This window comes from Podarcis pityusensis (assembly GCF_964106645.2).
Source record: "Podarcis pityusensis genome assembly, chromosome: 7".
Classification (NCBI taxonomy): Eukaryota; Metazoa; Chordata; class Lepidosauria; order Squamata; family Lacertidae; genus Podarcis; species Podarcis pityusensis.
The window spans coordinates 39,002,224-39,024,267 of record NC_138031.1 but is presented as its reverse complement, the minus strand read 5'-3'; the positions used below and the strand labels follow the sequence as shown (position 1 = coordinate 39,024,267).

General features: G+C 40.0%; 2 protein-coding genes across 3 annotated transcripts in view; both read left to right on the top strand.

Annotated features, from left to right (window-relative positions):
* XKR4 (XK related 4) overlaps positions 1 to 22,044 on the top strand; it is a 145,792-nt gene that overhangs the window by 3,641 nt on the left and 120,107 nt on the right. The gene's annotated exons all lie outside the window — the stretch shown is intronic.
* Positions 9,368 to 22,044, top strand: part of LOC308481346 (DGAT1/2-independent enzyme synthesizing storage lipids-like) — a 203,987-nt gene continuing 191,310 nt past the window's right edge. The window contains exon 1 of the mRNA XM_081013684.1: positions 9,368 to 9,373. The gene's annotated coding sequence lies outside the window, so the exon portion shown is untranslated. The remainder of the gene's footprint in view (positions 9,374 to 22,044) is intronic.

The window sequence follows — 22,044 nt, the reverse complement described above, 5'->3', positions numbered from 1 at the left end:
CAAGTGTTTTTAGTGATTTATTTAAAAATTGAGGTGGAATGGCTGCAGTGAATTTTAACTGATAGTTGATATTTGTTTTTTAAAGTATATCTGAACCTGTATATAGAACTATATAAAAAGTAACATATGATATAGCTTACAGTTGATGATAATATTGGAGATTCTGGCTTTGTGACTAAAGGTATATTTCAATAAATCTTTGTGTTCATGGATATTTTCTTATAATGTTTCTGAAGGAAGAGAATATTTCTAAAATTCTGCTGTAACATAATATGGAACTTCTTCATTCCAAAATGACATCCACCTTTATCTCCATTACTTCTATTTTAGTCAAAGATCTTTTTATTAAACTGGCCACACCCTATTGCTCACATACTTTGGTTATTTGGACTGTAATCCAGATAATTGATTTCAAAATGTTGTGTCATGACCTGGAAGAAAGAGAGGGGCATTGTGACCTGGGTGAGCACAAAGCAGCTCACTGTTTAGGACACCGTCAGGACTTCCAGGTGAGGATTTGTTAAACTAGGGGTGCTCTGTAGCTAAGGTTGTACAGCAGGGGAGGGGAACTGGATTCAGCCAGTGGAGTGGATTCAGAACTCCCCCACCCTTGTGGGCCACTTTGACAGGTGGGTGGGGCCAGCCAACTGTAAATCACCTGGCACCACCATGACTTCAAAGGAAATAATCTGGAGTGCTCCTGATTCTTCCTTTTTTTCTTTGCAGGCATATCTTGAGTTCAAGAAGTGGTTGCAAAGGAACAATCTTTCTTTGTAGCCACTTCTTCAAATCAAACCACACCTGCAAAGGAAGGTTTTAACTGCAGAGAAAACATGTTCTTTTGCATCTCCACTCTGAATTCAATTTAGGGACACACACAAAAAGAATCATCAGCATTTTCTAGCTATGCTCACACCCCTTCTTCCCCTGAAGTCAAAGGCTAGCACTTTTTAAAATTTTCCTGCCACTGAGCAGGGTGTCAGGAAAAGATACCAAAATCTCAAAAGCACTGACATTTAGCTCCAAGGGGGGGGGGGAAGTGTGCACTTTTATTCCTTTGGCTATGGACTGAAATTTCAATATGTGCCATATCTGATCTCATATATGATGTCAGCCCTGGCAATTGTAGATGGGGTTAGCCAAAATGACCTTCTAAAGCTGGCGAGTCTCATTTGACCCATGGGCTGAAGGTTCCCCACTACTGTTGTATGATATTGAGAAGATGGCATCATTGTTGAATGCTAGAATTGGAAACTACATGCAGCCTTTGAGACACTTTAGCATTGCCTCCTCATTCTTATCAGAATATCTGCTTTTATTTTAAAAATGAGGGCTTATTACTTTTCCCACCATGAGAATCAACACTATTTTTAAAAAAATCACACATTTACACACTTTAGAATTTTGATATGTACATTGTTTATAATTTTTTCACCAAAGATAGGCATTAATAGTTGTTTTTTAAAAAAATACACGAAAAGCAGATATATGGCAAAGCTTGGGGTTCAAAAGTAGGCATTCCTCATCATTTTAAAATTTCATATATATATCCATTCCATGTTGCAGGATATTTTGGACCAAAAGGTATATAAACTAAACATAATACTATATTAGACCCCGTTTGGTAAAGCACATGAGAATCACTAATAAAAATATTATTAAGAATCATGTAGATACATTGGAAATCTAGGCTGAAAATTGTTTTATGTGATATATTTAATATGTATTATTACATGTGCAGACAAATTATTCTAGCATTTGTTGTTGTTGATGTTGTTATATTGGCTCTATTTCTGACCGCACTTGGTGCAGTTAGCAGTCAAGCAAAGCCTAGTAAAGTAACAGTTTTGTCACTTCTCATTTCTGTGTTTTCCCTGCTAACATTTCCTGGCCTTAGCAGTAGGGCTGGAGGTGCGGTGGGTCATTTAGAGAAATTGGAAAAGGAAGAATATCAGCAAGAATTCAGGAGACAAGCATTGATATTTCCCAGCGGTAGCACTGGTCTTCTATCCCATCATCTTAATGTACTTGGAACTTTGGAAGTTGCACAGGATATGGTGAAAAGTACTTTGCACTAACAGAACAAGAGAGCAGCACTGGCCAGTGAGGTGGGTCTCTGGCTGGCACCCAGTAGCAATCATCCAGCGCAGCAAAGCTCATTCTTACTAGTAACTATCAGGAATCCAGAACCATGTGAATGCATGGTTGCTGAGTGACTAATAGTTCCTAGTGTTAGAATTGGCTTCCAGCATAGGTGGTGGTGCTAGTCGGACAGCAACCATGTGCTTCCACAGTGCTGACTGAGACACACCCTGCCACCTCATGACAGTTAACAACAAACTGCAGCTTTTCCTCTCCTGTCTTGATTGCCCTGCAGGGGTGGCTGATGATTTCCTCTAGCAAGACACCTCAATGGCTATCAGTAGGCATGTGTGAATCCCTATCCCACCATCCTGTGCATAGACTGAATCTTTCTCGTTGTCCTGTGTTGCATGCAAAAGTCTATCCTCCCCTGCCCTTGTGCAGTGAACTGCATGTTTTGCACTGTTCATATTTATGGTTAGACATCTTCATTACACTTTCATTACCTAAGGAATCATGTCCAAGCAGTGCCTATTTTAATCTTAGTCAAACCAATTTCTTTTGTAAAGTCAATAGCCTGGGACATTTTCCCTTTTTTGGACATACTGTTGCATAACTAAAAAGTGACTTGTTGCCACAGTTACTAAAGGTAAGAAATATTTTTTGGAAACAACAATGCCCACATAACCTACACCACACCAAATTCATTCAAAGGCTAATGGGGTATATAAGACAAGGAGGAGCTTTAGTTCCAGGATACACTTTGAAATGCTGAAACATATGGAATTTGTGCAAAAATGTGAAGAATTTTTCTGACATCCCTAGCTGCAACTGCAGGAGACATCTGTTGAAATGGTTGCAAGGAGAGACAGAAGGATGGCTGGGGAGGGAGGACAGAAGTAGAGAGGATATATCATGTTCCCCTTCCCCACTTTTTTCCTCTTTCTTCCCTAGAGATGTAAATTGCTGATTCTTTGGTATATTTGTCCTCTCATATAATCTCACGATAAAATATGTAATTCACTTATAATTGTGACATTTGTTAAGCCACTGAATTGTTGGAACCCATTTATTCTTGGTAATACAGCTAAGTTCAAATTTTCTTTACAAATATAAATGCTCTTGTTGAAAACAGTTATGTATTATTATTTTTAATTAAAGCATACTAATTGGGAATTAATGGGGGTTTTAATGTTGCATGCACAGGGTGATGCTGTGAAAAAGCTACTTAAAATGATTAAAATGAACATTTTACTAGGGTGCGTGGAAAGTGATGCCTGCCACTGATGACACTTGATTTATGAATAATAATTAAAACTGCCTTCTTTGTGTTCTGCCTCTCATTTCTACAAATGTCAATGCTGAACTCTGGCATAGAATGCACAAACGAAAAGTTGAAACAGGTATTGGAGGTGATCAGGGAGTTCATGTTCCTGCTATAGTCTGAATACTTGATACAGCCAGATAGTTGTTTTGCTTCAGCCGGGAGTCAGAGTCTTATCACCTTATGGTATTTTATTGTTTATTCTTATCTTTTATCGTCCCCTTCCTATTGAATTTCTCAGTATAAAGCTATGGATATTTTGACAAATATATGCATTTTGTATTGATGGTATGTGTATGTACATGCAGCACTCTTAACTCACATCTTGTGTGTGCTATAACAGACTTACTGGAAATGAGAATCTACCCCATAAATGTGCTTTCAGCAAGTGCTGGAAGAAGCAGTTATTTCAATGAAGGTTCTGGGAAGCACTACATGAGCAATGATGTCATTTGGAAGTATTCAAATGGTGCAGGCAGGTGGAGGCATCTTCCTATCTTGTGGGAAGGTAGAGAGATGTGGATTTCTTTCTCTGATTTTTACCTAATCTGGCTTCTTTTCCCACCAAATGTAAAAAAGAAATTCATAGAAACACAGAGTTGGAAGGGACTTAGGAGGTCATCTAATTCACCCCCCTGTGCAATGCAGGATGCAACCACTGCATCCCTAACAAATGTTTATCCAGTCTCTGCTTAAATAATTCCAGTGACGAAGACTTCATCACCTTATGAGGCTGTCTGGTTTTTCCTGTTAGCTAAAATTTGCCTTCCTGCACTTCCCCAAAGACAGATCTAGGGGCGCGCAGCCAATTTGGTCGCACCACATGCAGAGCTTCTGGGTCGGTGTAGCAAGCACCACAACTATGATGTTGAACGGGAGGTGAGGGGGCACCGGATTTTGGTGTTGCACAGGGCACCACTGAAATTTGAGATGCCGAGGTCTGCTACTGACTTTCCTTTTGTTCTTGTCCTTCTCTTTGGGTCAACAAATATATATTTTACTACCACACTATAGAAAGCTCTAGCTACCCAGCCTAGCTCTGAAGTAGAGATTTCCCCCTCTTCTTTCTGTTATTTGGAGTGGGGAATGGCTTCCTCAAAATATATCTGCAAAAATCTGCATCTGAAATTAGTCCCGTATAGCTGCATAGTATAGCTGGCGGGGGGGGGGGGGAGCAGGGTGTGAATAGTGGAGAGAACATTACAAAGCCCAGCTGAGACTGAAAGTTACTCACTTACTTAACTTATACATACATACTTTCTCAAAGTGGCTTCTATACAACAACAACAACAACTCCATAGCCAGACTAGCGTAATTTAGTACATACAGGGGCTATGATGGCCAAGCCTGCCACTCACTCAAGTGTAAATAATGTTAATTATTTATTTTAAAGTGTATACCTTGCCCAATTTTCAAAAGAAATTCAAGGAACCTAATGAATTCAAATGCAACAACCATATTAAAATATATTCCTATTGCAACATTACATTATAAAATCAAAATATCAATATACAGTCATACCTCGGGTTACAGACGCTTCAGATTGCGTTTTTTCGGGTTACGGACCTGCCAAAACCTGGAAGTACCGGAACAGGTTACTTCTAGGTTTGGGCGGTTGCGCATGCACAGAAGTGCTAAATCGCACTTTGCGCATGTGCAGAAGTGCTGAATCGCAACCCACACATGTGCAGACGCGCCGCTGTGGGTTGTGAATGCTGCGGGTTGCGAACGTGCATCCCACATGGATCATGTTCACAACCCGAGCATCCACTGTATATCAAATCTAAACCACAATAAATAATTTCAAAACAACCACCAGAACCAAAACATCAGAGATTAAACAATCAGCCACATGCGTCTATAAGCAGCCACATTTTTTACCAACTAGCTAAAAATAGTACAGTGATGGGGCTTGGTGTATCTCACTTAGTAAGGTGTTCCAGAGGACAGGAACTACTAACCTTGCCCTCGTCACTGGAAGCTGTGCCTCAGGGTGTGAGAGATTTAGAGCAGGGCAACAGATGATGACAGAGCATGTGCGGCGGGACATATGAAGGTAAATCTTAAGTAACCCAGTCACAAGCTTTTAGGTCTTTAAAAATTAGCACTAGCACCTTGAATTGAATCTGGAAACAAACCAAGAGTTCACTGTTAATTTGGCCACTCATGGATTCAAATTTATCATGTATTTCTAAAGTAGGGGAATGGGTTGTTCATTTTGTTTCTGTATATGGGCATGATGAATTAAAGCACAGACCAATCATGGTTTGTGAATCCTTTCATTCCATTTTGAACTGTGTTTGGTAAAGCAAGTCATTTTTGGGACAGGGTGAGGACACAAAAATAACTTGATTAATCCCTAGCCCCAATTCAAGCTGAATTGGGACTTGGGCATCACTGGGACTTGGGCATCACTGAGAATGCCACATAATCTGACTCCTTCCCTTCCAAGTTCCTAGGAGCTCCTCAACCCCTTCCTGGCTGCTTCTGCTAGTGCATCAGCAATTCCTCCTGACATTGTTGCTCACTTTTTCAACAGCAGCAGCTGGCAAAGAAGGCACTCCATCCTTCTGTCCCTTTTCCTCTGTCCCTTTATCTTCTCCTTCTCTCTCTCTCTCCATCCCATTCTCCTTTATTCCCATGAGCAGAAAATAATGTGTTTGTAGTATGTGTATGAATGAATAATTTTCTTGTGCTCACAAGAAAATCATGTATGCATATGAGTGTACATGATACTTTGCATTAGGGTGAATGTCTGAAACGGTCTCAGAAATAGATGTTGTATGAGTAAGACATACAGTGATCTGTGATTTGTGTTAGGAACATTTCCTGTTCTTGCACATGGCCCCATAGTTCTCCTAGTTCCCCTCCCATCTCTCTTCAGTAAGTTTGTGTCGTTCTAATTCTAATGTATTCAAAACCTCAACATATGTGATTATTGCAAATTTTATTGAGTGAAGAGTCTGTGGAATTTCAATTCTTGTTCAGTGCAAAATCAGATCATACTAATAGTATGGATAAGACCTGTAGGTCTTACAGGTGGGGGAAAACAAAACAAAAGAGAAAATATTAAAGTGGCAGGGGCTGATATTAGAGGAAGCTCCTCAAATAAGTTACTATATGCTAAATAAAAGAGCAGGTAACAAGTGAAGAGAAAAAAGGGAAACCTGGCAAAATTAAAATAAAATAATTCAATTTTTGAATAAAGTGGAAATTATTAAGTGTAGTAATAAAAGTGTTCATTAAAACTGATAAGGAAAAATATTTTCATGACTTTCTCAATTCAATGCATTATCTGGGGAGTATCATCTAAATTAGAAATAATAATGGCTTGCTGCTGTCATGCATGAGACGCAGGTAGCACCAAAGAGAGAACAATCCCTGGGGCAGAATGGAATCCCCAGTAAATCTCTGAAGGCACTCAACAGCATTACGTAACCCTGATACAAATGCATATATCTGTGTGCAGGAGGGCTATGGATGGGAGGGAGCAGTACTAGGGAGATTTCTATGCATGGAGCAGCACACACAGCAGGGACTAGAAAGGATGTGGTTGGGGACGAGTGAAACTCCTGAATTCAACTTTTAATGGGTGGGGATGTTTAAAGCACAGGGAGCTAATAATTTAGCACCGGTTTTTCAAGACAAAGTAGACACCAAGGAATGTGGAAATTATAAAGGTGTTAAGTTAATGAACCATATAATGAAGTTGTGGGAAAGGCTCATGGTACAATGTCCTAGACACAAGTAGATGAGGTCAGTGATAATCAATTCTTTTCCAGACTAGGGAAAAAATACAATCAATGCCACTTTGTGCCTAGATTTCTACAAATGAAATACTGGCTAGTAATAGTGTCTGATGATCTGCGCAGCATTTTTTACCCCTGGAAAAAAATCAAACAAGTCTTAAGTAATATAAAATTCCTAATTTGGATATAATAAGGGTGTTTATCATATAATTAGAGGCTCTCTTTCAGGTCTGAGCTGAACCTATTTCAGTAAAGTTTGTCATAGTGATTAGTGCTTAATAGCAGTGGTTTAGTATTGTGGTTGGGGAAATCTAGAACAATGGATCGGAGTGTATATTTTGGGAACACGAAGAAACACTGCAGGATGTGATGAAAAATTAGAGTAGGCCGAGACTATGGCCCAGTTCAGATGATAATTCTAAACCACCTAATAAATGATTGTGAACAAACCATGGTGAATGTCAGGCTCACTTGCTCTCCATTAATCCCCCTCCTTTGAACTTGAGAGGAGCAGAGTATAAGTTTCTGCATTCACATTAGAACAAACCTCAGTTCCATGTTACATACAAGAAAATGAGGTTTGTTCTAGCTAAAGAGGGGGTTTGTTCACAGTTCCACTTGTCCTGTGCCTAGAAAGCATGGGTCTGAGAGCTTTCTCACTTGTCCCATGTTTGCTAGGATAAAGGCTTTTCCACACTACCGTTTGCCCCACCACTTTCCCCTGCTTTAGCAATGAATTGGAACCAATGGCAGTCCACAGAAAGCCAGATTGCCGTTTGCTCTGATGCAACACTAATCCATGGGTTTTCCCAGGGAAAAGTGGTGGGGAAACGGAAGTGTGGATAAGCCCTTAGTTAACTAATTTGGATATCAAATCACAATTTAATCTGGTTTTCTTAAACTAACTTCTTTCAGAACAAACCATAACTCCCTGAATTGATGCAAAACAAGGAGCTGCAGTTTGTTCTTAAGTAAAAAGTGAAAGCTTCAATTTTCATGCAGGTAAATCCAGGGCTCATTCCTACTCACCTAAAGCATGATCAGAACCAGGACTATGTTTGCATCAGTACACAGAAACTAGAAAGACACAGGGAACAGCTGTGGTACAAGGAAGGTGACTGTATGCTGGTGAGAAGGACCCAAATCATTCTATACATGTATGAATGATTTGTGGGATGCATTCATTGTACATATGAAGGTCCTACACTGTGATGCTGGAAAAATGTAGTTTAAACCTGCATGGATTGTAGTATGGGATGAACAATACAGGAAAATGCTTGGATGGAAAGGTTAAAAAGCAAGGATGACAAATGGAATGGCATAAGTGTAGTGTATGGAATTGAAGACAAATGTATCTATTTTGAATATATAAGGAACTTCTTTTTCACAAGTCAGAATAACCGCTTTCCTAGTCAATTTCGACTTGTACATTTTTACTTATCCATAATGTTTTAGGAAAGAGGTTAAAGCACAAGACAATTACCTCGGGTTACAAACTTAATTCATTCCGGAGGTCCGTTCTTAACCCCAAACCGTTCTTAACCTGAGGTGCATTTTTGCTAATGGGGCCTTCCGCGCCACCACCACATGATTTTCATTATCCTGGGGCAAAGTTCTCAACCCAAGGTACTACTTTTGGGTTAGCAGAGTTTGTAACCCAATGTGTTTGTAACCCAAAGTGTTTGTAACCCGAGGTACCACTGTACTGTAAGAAAATAACACAGTCCAGAATCAAAAAAGTTCCTTAAAATACTTGCTCTAGACCAGGGACGTCCAACTCCCAATAAACTGTGATCTACTCACAGTATAAAAAAACTGGCAGTGATCTACCCATTGTCGTAAAAAGACTGGCAGTGATCTCACCAAAATTATGGAGCTTTTTTTAGGAAGCCAAAGTTTTTTGCTTTCTTTGTAAAAAGGTCACTGAGGGGCCAGAGATCAACCAGGATATACAAGGAACACCCTACGCTCTACCAGTAGATTGTGATCTACCTGTTGGACATGCCTGCTCTAGATTAGTCGAATTTTATTACTTATTTGTGGACACCCAAATCATGTTGCAAACAACTCACCTGAATTTTGAAACACTGTTTTGAAAATCACATGAATTTTTAAATATGTTTTCCATCTGACACAGGAGTGCTCAGAGTTCAAGAAAATGCATTCTGAAGCTTCTTTGGACTCCATATTTCTTTGGATCACATACATTGGATACCAAGTGCTAAAAGTTGGGGAAATATGTTTTGTTTTTTGGTGTTTCAGCTATGACCCAAATGTGTGGGATTAACTATGACCTCAAGGTTAAAGGCTGTAGTATCTTTCTTTTTTCTTTTTTTCCTCTTTTCAGGAATGTGTAAAAACTAGTTTTAAAATGGTACATGTAAACAGTGAAATGACAAAGGCCACTCAAACTCCATAGCCTGTTTGTTTGTTTGTTTACCATATTCAGTGACAGCAAGGGTCAAGAGGATCATGTGTATGTTCATTGAGCCTTGTCCCTCTAGGCTGTGTCTGAATTGGAGTCTATCCCAGTTATATTTTCAGTGCTTTCAATTCATGGTGCTTGCAGCACATTTCCCTCTTGCTGCGTGATCCTTGTCAGCAACTGTAACTCATGCTGGTTTCTCTCTCTCTCTCTCTCTCTCTCTCTCACACACACACACACACACGTTTTCACATGTTGTCCAATTCTAGAATAACTTGTCTAACTCATGGAACTCCAAGGGTGTATTTGTATGTTTGTCAATTGTTTGTCAATCCTTTCAGCCAATATTTTAATTTCTCAGATGTGATAGTCAAGAGTACTGGTTAACATTACATTTATGTCTACTGGGACACCATCACTTGAAGCATTCCTCCCCTCCTTTTTGACTGGGTGCATTTTGCCACAGTAATTAGAAGTTACATTGATTTTTAGATGAGCCTCACCTAGATGCTATTTGTAGGCCACGCTTTATAGTGACATTAAATTAAGATTTAATGTTGAAGACAAGATGGCATTGCGTTTCTGAAGTAATTAGGACATGTTTCACATAATGTGTTTTATACAAACATTTTGCTTATTCATATATTGTTCTAATTTTAGGACATGTTATTGTTACTAGGTATGATAACAGTCCATCTCACAACATGGAAGTAGCCCCACCCCCAAGTTTAATCTGAGCTAGGACTTACCATGGCTCACCCCAGAAGAACATACTTTGAATGTCTTGGAATGTTGACTATCAGTAATACATATGTGAGCAATAGTTATGAAGAGAATGCATCTGTTCATAGAGAGAATGCCTTTCCATTACTAATCACTGTTAGTCCACAGATATTTGGGATTAGAGAGGAGGACTTCATGTGGTTTCCACATAGGTGCATTCTGCACCAATCTCTGTTTCTGTCTCTCTCATAGTGCTTTGTCTGATGGATAGGTGGACTTCTTATTAATTTATCCCTCTTTTGGTTTGCTGGTCTAGGACTTGCTTTTACCCTCTGCTTCTTGGATACTGTGGGTATAAAATGTGTTGTATGTCAGTTATGCATGTTGTAACTCATGAAAGGCCAAATATGCAGATAGAGAAAAGTAGATGACCCCTCAGAAATACAGATTCACACCTGATATATTCCTGAGATATCTATATTAATGACGCATCATATTTATGAATATTAACTTTAGCAAGACAGGTAACTTCAGTGCTGTGCTGCTGTTTATTTCTTGGCATGAGAAATGTTTTTGCACTCAAGGAAGTAAGAATGGGAATTGAACTAATGCTGAAAATGGCCTCATGCTTATGTAGAGTGTAATTCATTGATATGAATGAGCTTTTTAAAGGTAGTAGCTGAATGCTGCCAAGGCCACTCTTGCACTGTCTAGGTATATTATTCAAAACATTTGTGCACAAAGTCTTCACTTTCTTCTAGATCAATATGCCCTGCCCACATCTTTTTACACAAAGCTTTCCCAAGTTGTCAAGCTGATGTGTGCACTGGACTGGGTCTGAAGTTTCTGTGTCTTTTGAGAATGTTATATTTGGTTATGGAAAAAAAACAAAACCTTACAGATACATCCACGGGGTAATATGGCAACTCACATTCCCCTCTTCTCTGAGTACGTAAGAGAGGTGCTTATCATTGCCTGTTAGGGGAAAATAAAACTTCCCACTGCTGACTGGCAAGGGAGCCAGTGTGGTGTAGTGGTTAAGAGTGGTAGTCTCGTAATCTGGGGAACTGGGTTCGCGTCTCCGCTCCTCCACGTGCAGCTGCTGGGTGACCTTGGGCTAGTCACACTTCTCTGAAGTCTCTCAGCCCCACTCACCTCACAGAGTGTTTGTTGTGGGGGAGGAAGGGAAAGGAGAATGTTAGTTGCTTTGAAACTCCTTAGGGTAGTGATGAAGCGGGATATCAAATCCAAACTCTTCTTCTTCTTCTTCTTTATGGAATGGTGAGGCCACTACTGCATCTGCAGCCCTCCTGTGATGATGGATGATCAGAAAACAAGGCCAGGATGATCACTGTGCCAACATGCAACTGGTATAGTGATCAGGCACAGATTAGGTCTGATATCATAACATGACAATAGTGGGATCAGCTCAGGATCTAATGGCTCCCAGGATGGCTTAGCCACAACCCTCCCAGCCTCTGGAACACCCTGTTTTGGAGCTTTTTGCAGGCTATTACCAGCAGCATACCCACCACCAGCACTTCTGCCCACCCAAAAGTTCAGCAGGCAGAATGGAAAGCTCTGAACCAGTAGCATGCAGCAGGTGGCCAGTTTGCCCAATAGAGCTGGGTGGAGGAACACCTCTGTCCAATCCAAGTCCCTCCTACCCAAACCTGGTAAACATGGGAGATGGTTTGCTCTGTTGCTTTCAAAGGAAAATTAGAATTTCTTATGGCTCTCTGTTCCTTGATGGATAAGTCGCTGAAAAAGAACATGTTGTAACTGGATATAAATATTTAACATTAGAATATTAATGATAAGATGATTCTTCCTGAGGAGCTGAGGAGCCAGAGGTAGCTGATAGGGAAGTTAGGGATGCATCTTATTTTCCCCCAGTACCAAACTCCAAACTCCAAGGTTTATGCATTTGACAGGGGAGGTTGTGAGAGTTCGTGTTAATTGTGAATGGTTTATAAAACAATTCAGTGTTACCTCTCATGCCCACTATTTTCAGGACAATTACTTACAAAACACTAGGTGAGATTAAATTAATAATTTTTATCCATCCCAAAACTGTAAAGGTTACCCTTGCAGGAAAACCAAAGCAGTTATCCTTCAAAATTAAGTAGGATCAATCTCTTCCAAAGGGTCAAATCTGCTTGCAAATTTCATCTAATTCTGCTAGAAATTAAAAAATCTATAGATATTTCCTTTTAAAAGAAAGTCGTTGTCATCAAACTTTTAAAAAAGTGCTCAACACAAAAGATCCTGGTTGTATTTGCTTGTAATTTGGTAGGTTTAATACACTCTGAAGGGCTACTGTGCCTGCAAATTTCATTGATTTTTTGCAAAAGCAAAAAGTTATATAGTAATTGCCTTCTCCCATAGTGAATGGGCCTTTTGTCTGAAACAGATTTGGCCTGGGACCCTGAACTGAATTGGGCAGCCTTTGAATTACTTTGGACCAAGGCAGGCTGTGTTTCAAAGCTCCTAATTGCTTTAGTACTAAATCTTCTGTTGAGTATACACTCATAGTACTTATGATATTGCAAGAAATATTCTGCTCAAGCTGGCACTGCCATGCAAGGAATATTGCTGTTTTTCTCAGTACCAAATGATTTGAGAATACCATCTGCAGCAAACCGAGGAACTTATTCTGTGTTAAATACTTTATTAAATTTTACATTGCAAAAACATATAATATTTGGCAGAAAATAATAAGGCTATAATAGCAATGTCTTTTTTTTTAATAAAAAAAAACACACAATAGTGCCAGCATACACTTTAAAAATGGGATAAAACTGCCAAATTAAGGGGCTGCTCTACAGCAGCAACTATCAGTTGCTCTTCCAGCAGTAGGTGGCACTGCAACCAGAAATAGGAAGCTAGCTGTATAATTACTTTTGTTCTAATTTATAAAGCTATAATTCAGTTCCTTGTTAATTCTGGCCTAGTCTCTTCTCAATAATAATCTGATATAATGTCACCAATATAATAAAAGACACCAGGACTCTCTGCCATTGCAGTTTTTGCTCTGGAAAGGTTCAACTTTGACAGAATCATCAAAAGGAATTTTTTTGCTAGTTTTTGCCTAGCAACAAGGCTTCTCTGGGAAATGGGGGTAGTGCAGTCTTCTTCCCTAATCTATGCCAACTGACCACATTTTCAAACATTTTGCCGCCTCATAGGAGTCATAAGAATGATTATACAGAGGTGCAGGCCAATTGTGTACTAACTCTTAAAGAAATTTCAGAGGGTCAACCCTTTGCACTTCAGTAGGAATGGCAAGGGAACCCAAGATGGTTAAAAATAAGAAGAGAGATCAGAAATAACTTGGATGTAACTTCTGGATGTGACTAGTGAAAAGAGTCCCAACAAAAGAAACCATCCATGCAGAAAAATCAATTAGTGGAAACCATCAAATACAGTACGGGGTGAAACTTGTTGCCAGCAGGTTTCACAACCCAGAGTGTGTTGTCCTCACCCCTGCCCCTTACAGGCCTCCAGAGCTGCTGCCTGTGACATGCATACAAGTATGTCATCTTCCACATGACACCAATCTAGATTAGAATTGGCCTTTCCCTCAGTGGCCAGATGACCTCACAATGTCAACTGGATGTAAGGCTGCCAGAGATAAGGCATGGCTAGTCAAGCTGCCTGTCAGCCACAACTAAAGATACCCTTTTCTTTCAGAGAAAGCACCGTTGATGTAGTTTAACCTAGTTGCTGAACTTGTTCCATCAATGAGATGCTGCCAGAGGGGGTTGAATTGTCATCACTGGGAATGGGAGAGAAGTTTGTCCAGTCCACAGTTTCATGTGCCCCTAGCAAAGGCACACTTACTAAGCCAATGCACAAACTGAAACACAGCTCTCCTTCAAAATTTGCACTGCAATGCAGTTCTTTAACTTAAAAACGCATAGGAAAGTGTATACATTAGTGAAATGTGCACAAAAACAAACCTATTCGTGAAAATAACACACACAAATGCATGCTATTAGGAGAAAACTGATTGCAAAAATGCATACACTAAGCAAAAACAGCATACAAGACTGCCAATACTAGGAAAAACATGCATGAAAATGTGTACAGTGGTACCTCGGGTTACAGACGTTTCAGGTTACATATGCTTCAGGTTACAGACTCCGCTAACCCAGAAATATTACCTCGGGTTAAGAACTTTGCTTCAGAATGAGAACAGAAATCGTGTTCCAGCGGCGCAGCAGCAGCGGGAGGCCCCATTAGCTAAAGTGGTGCTTCAGGTTAAGAACAGTTTCAGGTTAAGAACGGACCCCCGGAACAAATTAAGTACATAACTAGAGGTACCACTGTATGACATTTCACATCAACTTTCAAATTATCAAACATACGGTATTTGGAAATGAATTTAAGACTGGAAAATGAACTTAAGACCCAAACTGACAATCATTCCTAGTCATCCCAAGTACTTTGAAGAAGAGAGATTTAGAACTTACCCACGAGGAACTCCAAGGACTTTACAAAGTGCCATTAACAAAACAAACAGATGGTGTGGTAGTGTGGCATGTGTGAAGGTAGGCAAATAAAGCCATCTATCTTGTTGTAGATCAGGGAAAGCATAAATAGTGACAGTTCAATTTTCCTTACATTAACAGTAATGAGAGTGAAACCTGAGTTGTCACAAAACAACAGTAGCAGTTGCATTTAACCAACTTAACTGCCTCATATATCATGACTAAGAGAACTACCTGTTTCTGCAGAACATGTTTTAAAATCAGCCCACTTCAGGCTGCTGAAATGCTGAGCTTCGTGATACCATTGGCTGCTGCATAGGCTAGTAAGCATTTTGGATAGGATTAAGTCACTGCTCTACTGGTGCAACATCACTGTGGTGATGTGATGTTGCAGATGGAGTCAGTACTTCAGGTTGCTGACCATATTTGGTGAGGTAGCATGACAGGAATACAGCTAAAGCACCATGGTGCAAATTTAACTAGGACTTCAATCCAATACACACTTCCCTAGCAATAAGCCCCACTGAAATCAGTGGGACTGCCTTGTCAGTAGACATTTACCGAATTGCACTGTTGTGCAATTCAATTCACCACCTGTACCTGCAGGGGTTGTGTTGTATCAATGTATTTGAGGACTGCATGTTTTGAGGATTGCAGTTCACAAAGGGGTAAATCCACACAACATAATCTAAGACAAACTTGTGTAGAAGAGCAAATACCTGTCAATTAGCACAGTTATATGCTAAGACTTAATATGGAATTATTGCTTTAGATAGCCACCATCATACAGTTTGTAGCAAGGACTTCAAATGCAATTTAATTAAATGAAGCTGAATGGCTCAAGGAGCATGTCGGTGAAGTATTTAAAAGTGATTAATGTTAAAGTTACACTTATGTGTGTGCACTTTGCTTGCACAAATGTTTAATACAATAACTGAAAACTACACATAACACAACCTTATTAGGAAAAATAAATCCCTTAACATTTTATACACAGTGTGTCAGGCAAGAAAATGCTACTGCAATCAAAGCAATTAACAAAGATTTACCAGAATGAAGCCAAATACAGTAGAGGATAATTAATGACGCTAATACAACTCAATAATAACTACTTTGAACTCTAAACAATAGTGCATGAACGCATGTGTCAGAAGGACAGATTTTAATTACTGTCAGCAACAATTTGCTATGGGTTAATTAATAATTTGTGATAACTGATTACTGAAATAAGGGCTATGCTAGGATTCTCAAGTATGACATTTCCTCTTGTTGTCTGTGCAGTTATTTAGGTGACATTGTAATATAAATATAAAAGTGCCCCCCCACAAAATAAATGGGAAACCGGATGTTCTGGCATGTGATTGTATCCTTGGCTACATAAATCGATTCTTTCTTTCTTTTTCTTTGTGACTGTTACCTTTGCACAGTATCATATTAGGCTGTATTTTGTGCAGAAAAGGAAATAATCTTCTCTTCAAAAACCACTTCTTTAATAATTTATTTGGGTTTGTAGACTGTCCATAAAGAAATATGAGTAAAGTAATAGTAATTTAATATGTGAAGCAACTGAAGTAGCTTTTCTCCAACATGTATGATCTAAATAAGGTGTGACAGTTTAGGGTCTCCATTCACCCCGTGGCACATTAGTATGAAACTTGGCAAGTGGCTATAGTGCTCTTATATCTTCTGGAAGAGTGAATGAAAGATGCATTATTCAAAGATGGTATTAGTCTGCTTGTTGACGATAAGTCTGCATTTCCAATTTACATCCCTTTGTAATTGTTGCCTTTAATAGGCTAATGTGATTTTTTTGTGTTTCACTCATAAACTAGATGTTCAGTACAATAGTTCAAATGCAATGTCAAAATAGTAACTTGACACAGAAACTAGAATACGGTGGTTTTTTTAAAGGTGGCAGTCTTTTTCCAAGCTGTATGAAACTGTATGCCTTCAGGAAGGGGTAGCCAATGGTGGTGTTGTCCAGATGCTGTTCCCATCAGGCCCATATGGCCATTGGTCAGGGATAATGGGAGTTGTAGTCCATGTAGAGGAAACCACTTTGGCTTACTGAGTAGATCCATTAAGTGAGATCAGTTTAGAGCCTATTGAGTTATATGCCAGTATCTGTACTTTAATAATGCGCTTTGAATAAATGTACTAAATGTGCGCTCTTTGTGGAGCTACCTTTGAAGGTGACCTGGAAACTACAACTAATCCAGAACACGGCAGCTAGACTGGTGACTGGGAGTGGCCACCAAGACGACATAACTCCGGTCTTGAAAGACCTACATTGGCTCCCACTATGTTTCTGAGCACAATTCAAAGTGTTGGTGCTGACCTTTAAAGCCCTAAACGGCCTCAGTCCGGTATACCTGAAGGAGCATCTCCACCCTCACCATTCTGCCCAGACACTGAGGTCCAGTGCCAAGGGCCTTCTGGCAGTTCCCTCGCTGCGAAAAGCCAAGTTACAGGAAACCAGGCAGAGGGCCTTCTTGGTAGTGGCACCCTCCCTGTGGAACACCCTCCCACCAGATGTCAAAGAGAAAAACAACTACCAGGTTTTAGAAGACATCTGAAGGCAGCCCTGTTTAGGGAAGCTTTTAATGTTTGACAGATTATTGTATTTTAATATTTTGTTGGAAGCCACCCAGAGTGGCTGGGGAAACCCAGCCAGATGGGCGGGGTATAAATAAATAAATTATTATCATCATCATCATCAACAACAACAACACAACATCATCATTATTATTACTGAAATATGAACAAAGCTAATGCATAGACTAGATTTATTTTAGGAAGAGCGCTTAATTATAAATGCAACAGTATTTGGAAATATCTTATTTCAGGGCATCATTATTCCAGTATGATAGGTGCTTGTGCAGCTGGAACACCTGCACACCACAACTTCACTGCTGTCTTTATGTTGTCAATAGTCCACCATTGTGAAGAGATTTCCACATCTTAATATGTACGTTCTGAAAATATGCATGTTGTAGCAAACAGTTTCAGAATCAAATATAAAACAACAGAAAGACTGTTATCTTTAGATAGAATCATAGGATCATAGAATCATAGAGTTGGAAGAGACCACAAGGGCCATCGAGTCCAACCCCCTGCCAAGCAGGAAACACCATCAGAGCACTCCTGACATATGGTTGTCAAGCCTCTGCTTCAAGACCTCCAAAGAAGGAGACTCCACCACACTCCTTGGCAGCAAATTCCACTGTCGAACAGCTCTTACTGTCAGGAAGTTCTTCCTAATGTTTAGGTGGAATCTTCTTTCTTGTAGTTTGGATCCATTGCTCCGTGTCCGCTTCTCTGGAGCAGCAGAAAACAACCTTTCTCCCTCCTCTATGTGACATCCTTTTATATATTTGAACATGGCTATCATATCACCCTTTAACCTCCTCTTCTCCAGGCTAAACATGCCCAGCTCCCTTAGCCGTTCCTCATAAGGCATCGTTTCCAGGCCTTTGACCATTTTGGTTGCCCTCCTCTGGATGCGTTCCAGTTTGTCAGTGTCCTTCTTGAACTGTGGTGCCCAGAACTGGACACAGTACTCCAGGTGAGGTCTGACCAGAGCAGAATACAGTGGCACTATTACTTCCCTTGATCTAGATGCTATACTCCTATTGATGAGGCCCAGAATTGCATTGGCTTTTTCAGCTGCCGCGTCACACTGTTGGCTCATGTCAAGTTTGTGGTCAACCAAGACTCCTAGATCCTTTTCACATGTACTGCTCTCAAGCCAGGTGTCACCCATCTTGTATTTGTGCCTCTCATTTTTTTTGCCCAAGTGCAATACTTTACATTTCTCCCTGTTAAAATTCATCTTGTTTGTTTTTGCCCAGATCTCTAATCTGTCAAGGTCATTTTGAAGTGTGATCCTGTCCTCTGGGGTGTTAGCCACCCCTCCCAGTTTGGTGCCATCTGCAAATTTGATCAGGTTGCCCCTGAGTCCATCATCCAAGCCGTTGATAAAGATGTTGAATAAGAACGGGCCCAAGACAGAACCCTGTGGCACCCCACTAGTCACTCTTCTCCAGGATGAAGAGGAACCATTGATGAGCACCCTTTGGGTTCGGTCAGTCAGCCAGTTACAAATCCACTGAGTGGTAGCATAGTCAAGACCGCATTTTACCAGCTTCTTTACAAGAATATCATGGGGCACCTTGTCAAATGCCTTGCTGAAATCAAGGTAGGCTACATCCACTGCGTTCCCTTCATCTACCAGGCTTGTAATTCTGTCAAAAAACGAGATCAGGTTAGTCTGACATGACTTATTTTTCAGAAATCCATGCTGACTATTGGTGATCACAGCATTCCTTTCTAGGTGCTCACAGACTGTTTGCTTAATGATCTGCTCCAGAATCTTCCCTGGTATTGATGTCAGACTGACTGGGCGGTAATTATTTTGGTCCTCTCTTTTCCCCTTTTTGAAAATAGGGACAACATTTGCCCTCCTCCAGTCTGCCGGGACTTCGCCTGTTCTCCAGGAATTCTCAAAGATGCCTGCCAGTGGTTCTGAGATCACATCTGCCAGTTCTTTTAATACTCTTGGATGCAGTTCATCTGGCCCTGGAGACTTGAATACATCTAAACTAGCCAAGTATTCTTGTACTATCTCCTTAGTTATTCTGGGCTGTGTTTCCTCTGCTGAATCATTTGCTCCAAATTCTTCAGGTCGGGCATTGTTTTCTTTATCGGAGAAGACTGAGGCAAAGAAGGCATTGAGGAGTTCAGCCCTTTCTGTGTCCCCTGTTTGCATTTCACCATCCTCTCCTCTGAGTGACTCCACTGTTTCTTTGTTCTTCCTTTTGTACGAACATACCCATAAAAGCCTTTTTTGTTGCTTTTAACCTCTCTAGCAAGATGAATATTGCTGGGTGAATATTTATCTTCCCAAAGTAAATTAAGTTCTGAAGCAGACAGAGATTTGCATGCTTACAGTCTAGTCCAAGTCTACTGATTTTTTGTTTACTCTCCAGGCATGATTTTGAACAGATAATAAAATTGCTGGTAGAAATACAGTCACAACAAATTCAGGTCTTCCACATTTTGATATTGTCCCACAGATATATATTGTCACATGCTATGAAATCAAGAAGTTTAGACATCAGACTGTAGAATTTATGCTTACAGTAAATATTTTGTCAAACAGGATTCGAGTTCTTAGGGAAAGATTCCTTAGGCTGGGGGTCCCTAGATAAATTAGGGCTGCTGGGTAGAAATGTTCAGTGGTTTTATAATGTGCTATCATGATAACAAGCATAGCACTCATTTTTTAAACAATAGAAGCATCAGTCAACTGGCTTGATTATCAAATGTTAAGCACCTCAAAACAAAAAACAAACAAACACCTCTACCTTTTAATTATTGCAACAATTCATTGCTATTCCATCACCACCCCATTATTCAAATGAATCTTTGTAGCACTATTTGCAAAGCTATGCATTCATTCAAAACAATGAAAAGAGGGCAATATGAAGAACTCTGTTTATTTAACAAGCAGTCTCCCAGGTTTTCTTAATTCTGATCATGTGTTCTTAGACACTGGATAACTTTAGAACCAAACTCTGAACCAAACAATGTAATAAGCTGTTGCTACTGGCAATAGGGGAGAAAGCCCAGTGCTTCTACTGCATAAATTCTTGTGCATGACTTATTGTACTTTGGATTATGACTGCTTTTGCAACTAGTCTTCTGCCTTCTTCAAGGGGAGTCTATAAGTTGGTTAGCTGGTCTAGTCAGACTCCACACCTGAAAGATCTGAATTAGAATACCTAGTTTGTACTAGAGTTCTTGTTGAAGAACTCTTCTTTCCTCTGCCAGTCAGGAGGAATAAACTAGTTGTACGACCACGTACTGTGGTTCTGAATGATTCAGGAGCTTTGAGACCTCCTTAGAATACAATCTTAGATCAAGGCCGCCACCACAGATATATGAGAGCCCGGCCACAATGACTAGTGACTGACAGGAATGATGACCAGTGAAACACACTTATTATACTCATTTATTTGTTGTTATTTATTTCACTTTAACAAACAATGTAGGATGAGCACTGCCTTCATTTTATAGCTCAAATACAAAAGTGTTGCTCATCTACTCTCAGGTTTCTCCTGAGCTTCTATATGTCTTGGGGAGGATTTACCTCACAGGTCCTGTCAGCATAGGCCTTGCACAAGCACTGCTGCAATGGGATTTCCTCCATCTCTTCTATATGCACACACTCAAGAATCCCAAAACTGGCTGGAAGGAGGGTTCAGGAGAACCCCCAGAATAGTGAATGGAGAAAGAGCAGGCCATTGTTATGTCCAGCAAACTGAAATGCTTGCAGAAACAAAACACGTGTCTTGGAGCAATGTTGAATTTCACCTCTTGTCTCATGTTTAGTAGACAACCTTAAAATATTTTAAAAAGTAAATAAGAAGGAAGGAACAGCATGACATAAGTAATAGGAGAAGAAAGCTTTGTAGAGGAGCAAAAGGATGAAACACATGGAAGGGTTAACCGGTAGCAGTGCAGAAAAGTTGAGGCTAGGAAATCAAACCTTTCCAGTTTCTAGGTCACAAAAACATGTATATATCTACTGTTCACAATTGCTCAGGGTTTGTTCTCATCATAATCACCTTTAATAAGCCCCTAAGCTTCTCCAGCCTCTCAAAATATATGAGAAAATGCATTCTTAGGGAGTGAGTCAAAGGTATATACGTCCCTAAAATACAGAGACAGTAGGACTGACTTTTTTGGCAGCTGAAAAAAGAAACAGAACACTGATAGCTCGGCTAGCATGTTAAACTGAACCTTGCCTGCATCGCAGAAGATTTCACAAGAAAAAGAAAATGGGATGTTGTGAGTGATGGAGAATGTGTGGGCAGGTCTATGTGCATCAAATTTAAGAACATGTAATAAAACAACCATAAAGAGAACAATATTAAAATAACAAGCCAAGAGAACGTGGTCAAATGCCACATTTTTACCTGTGCGTAGGTGCATTCAGAGGAGAAAGCATGGTTTGTAGGCAGAAGTATTTAAATTCCCCCTTTTCTCCCTGAAGATGCATAGCATTATCTCTTTCAAAACAGAATTTTGCCTTCCTACAACACAACTGTACAATACAGTGGTACCTCGGGTTACAAACGCTTTGGGTTACAAACTCTGCAAGTAGTACCTTGGGTTGAGAACTTTGCCCCAGGATGAGAACGGAAATCGCACGCCGGCGACACGGCAGGCCCCATTAGCAAAAGC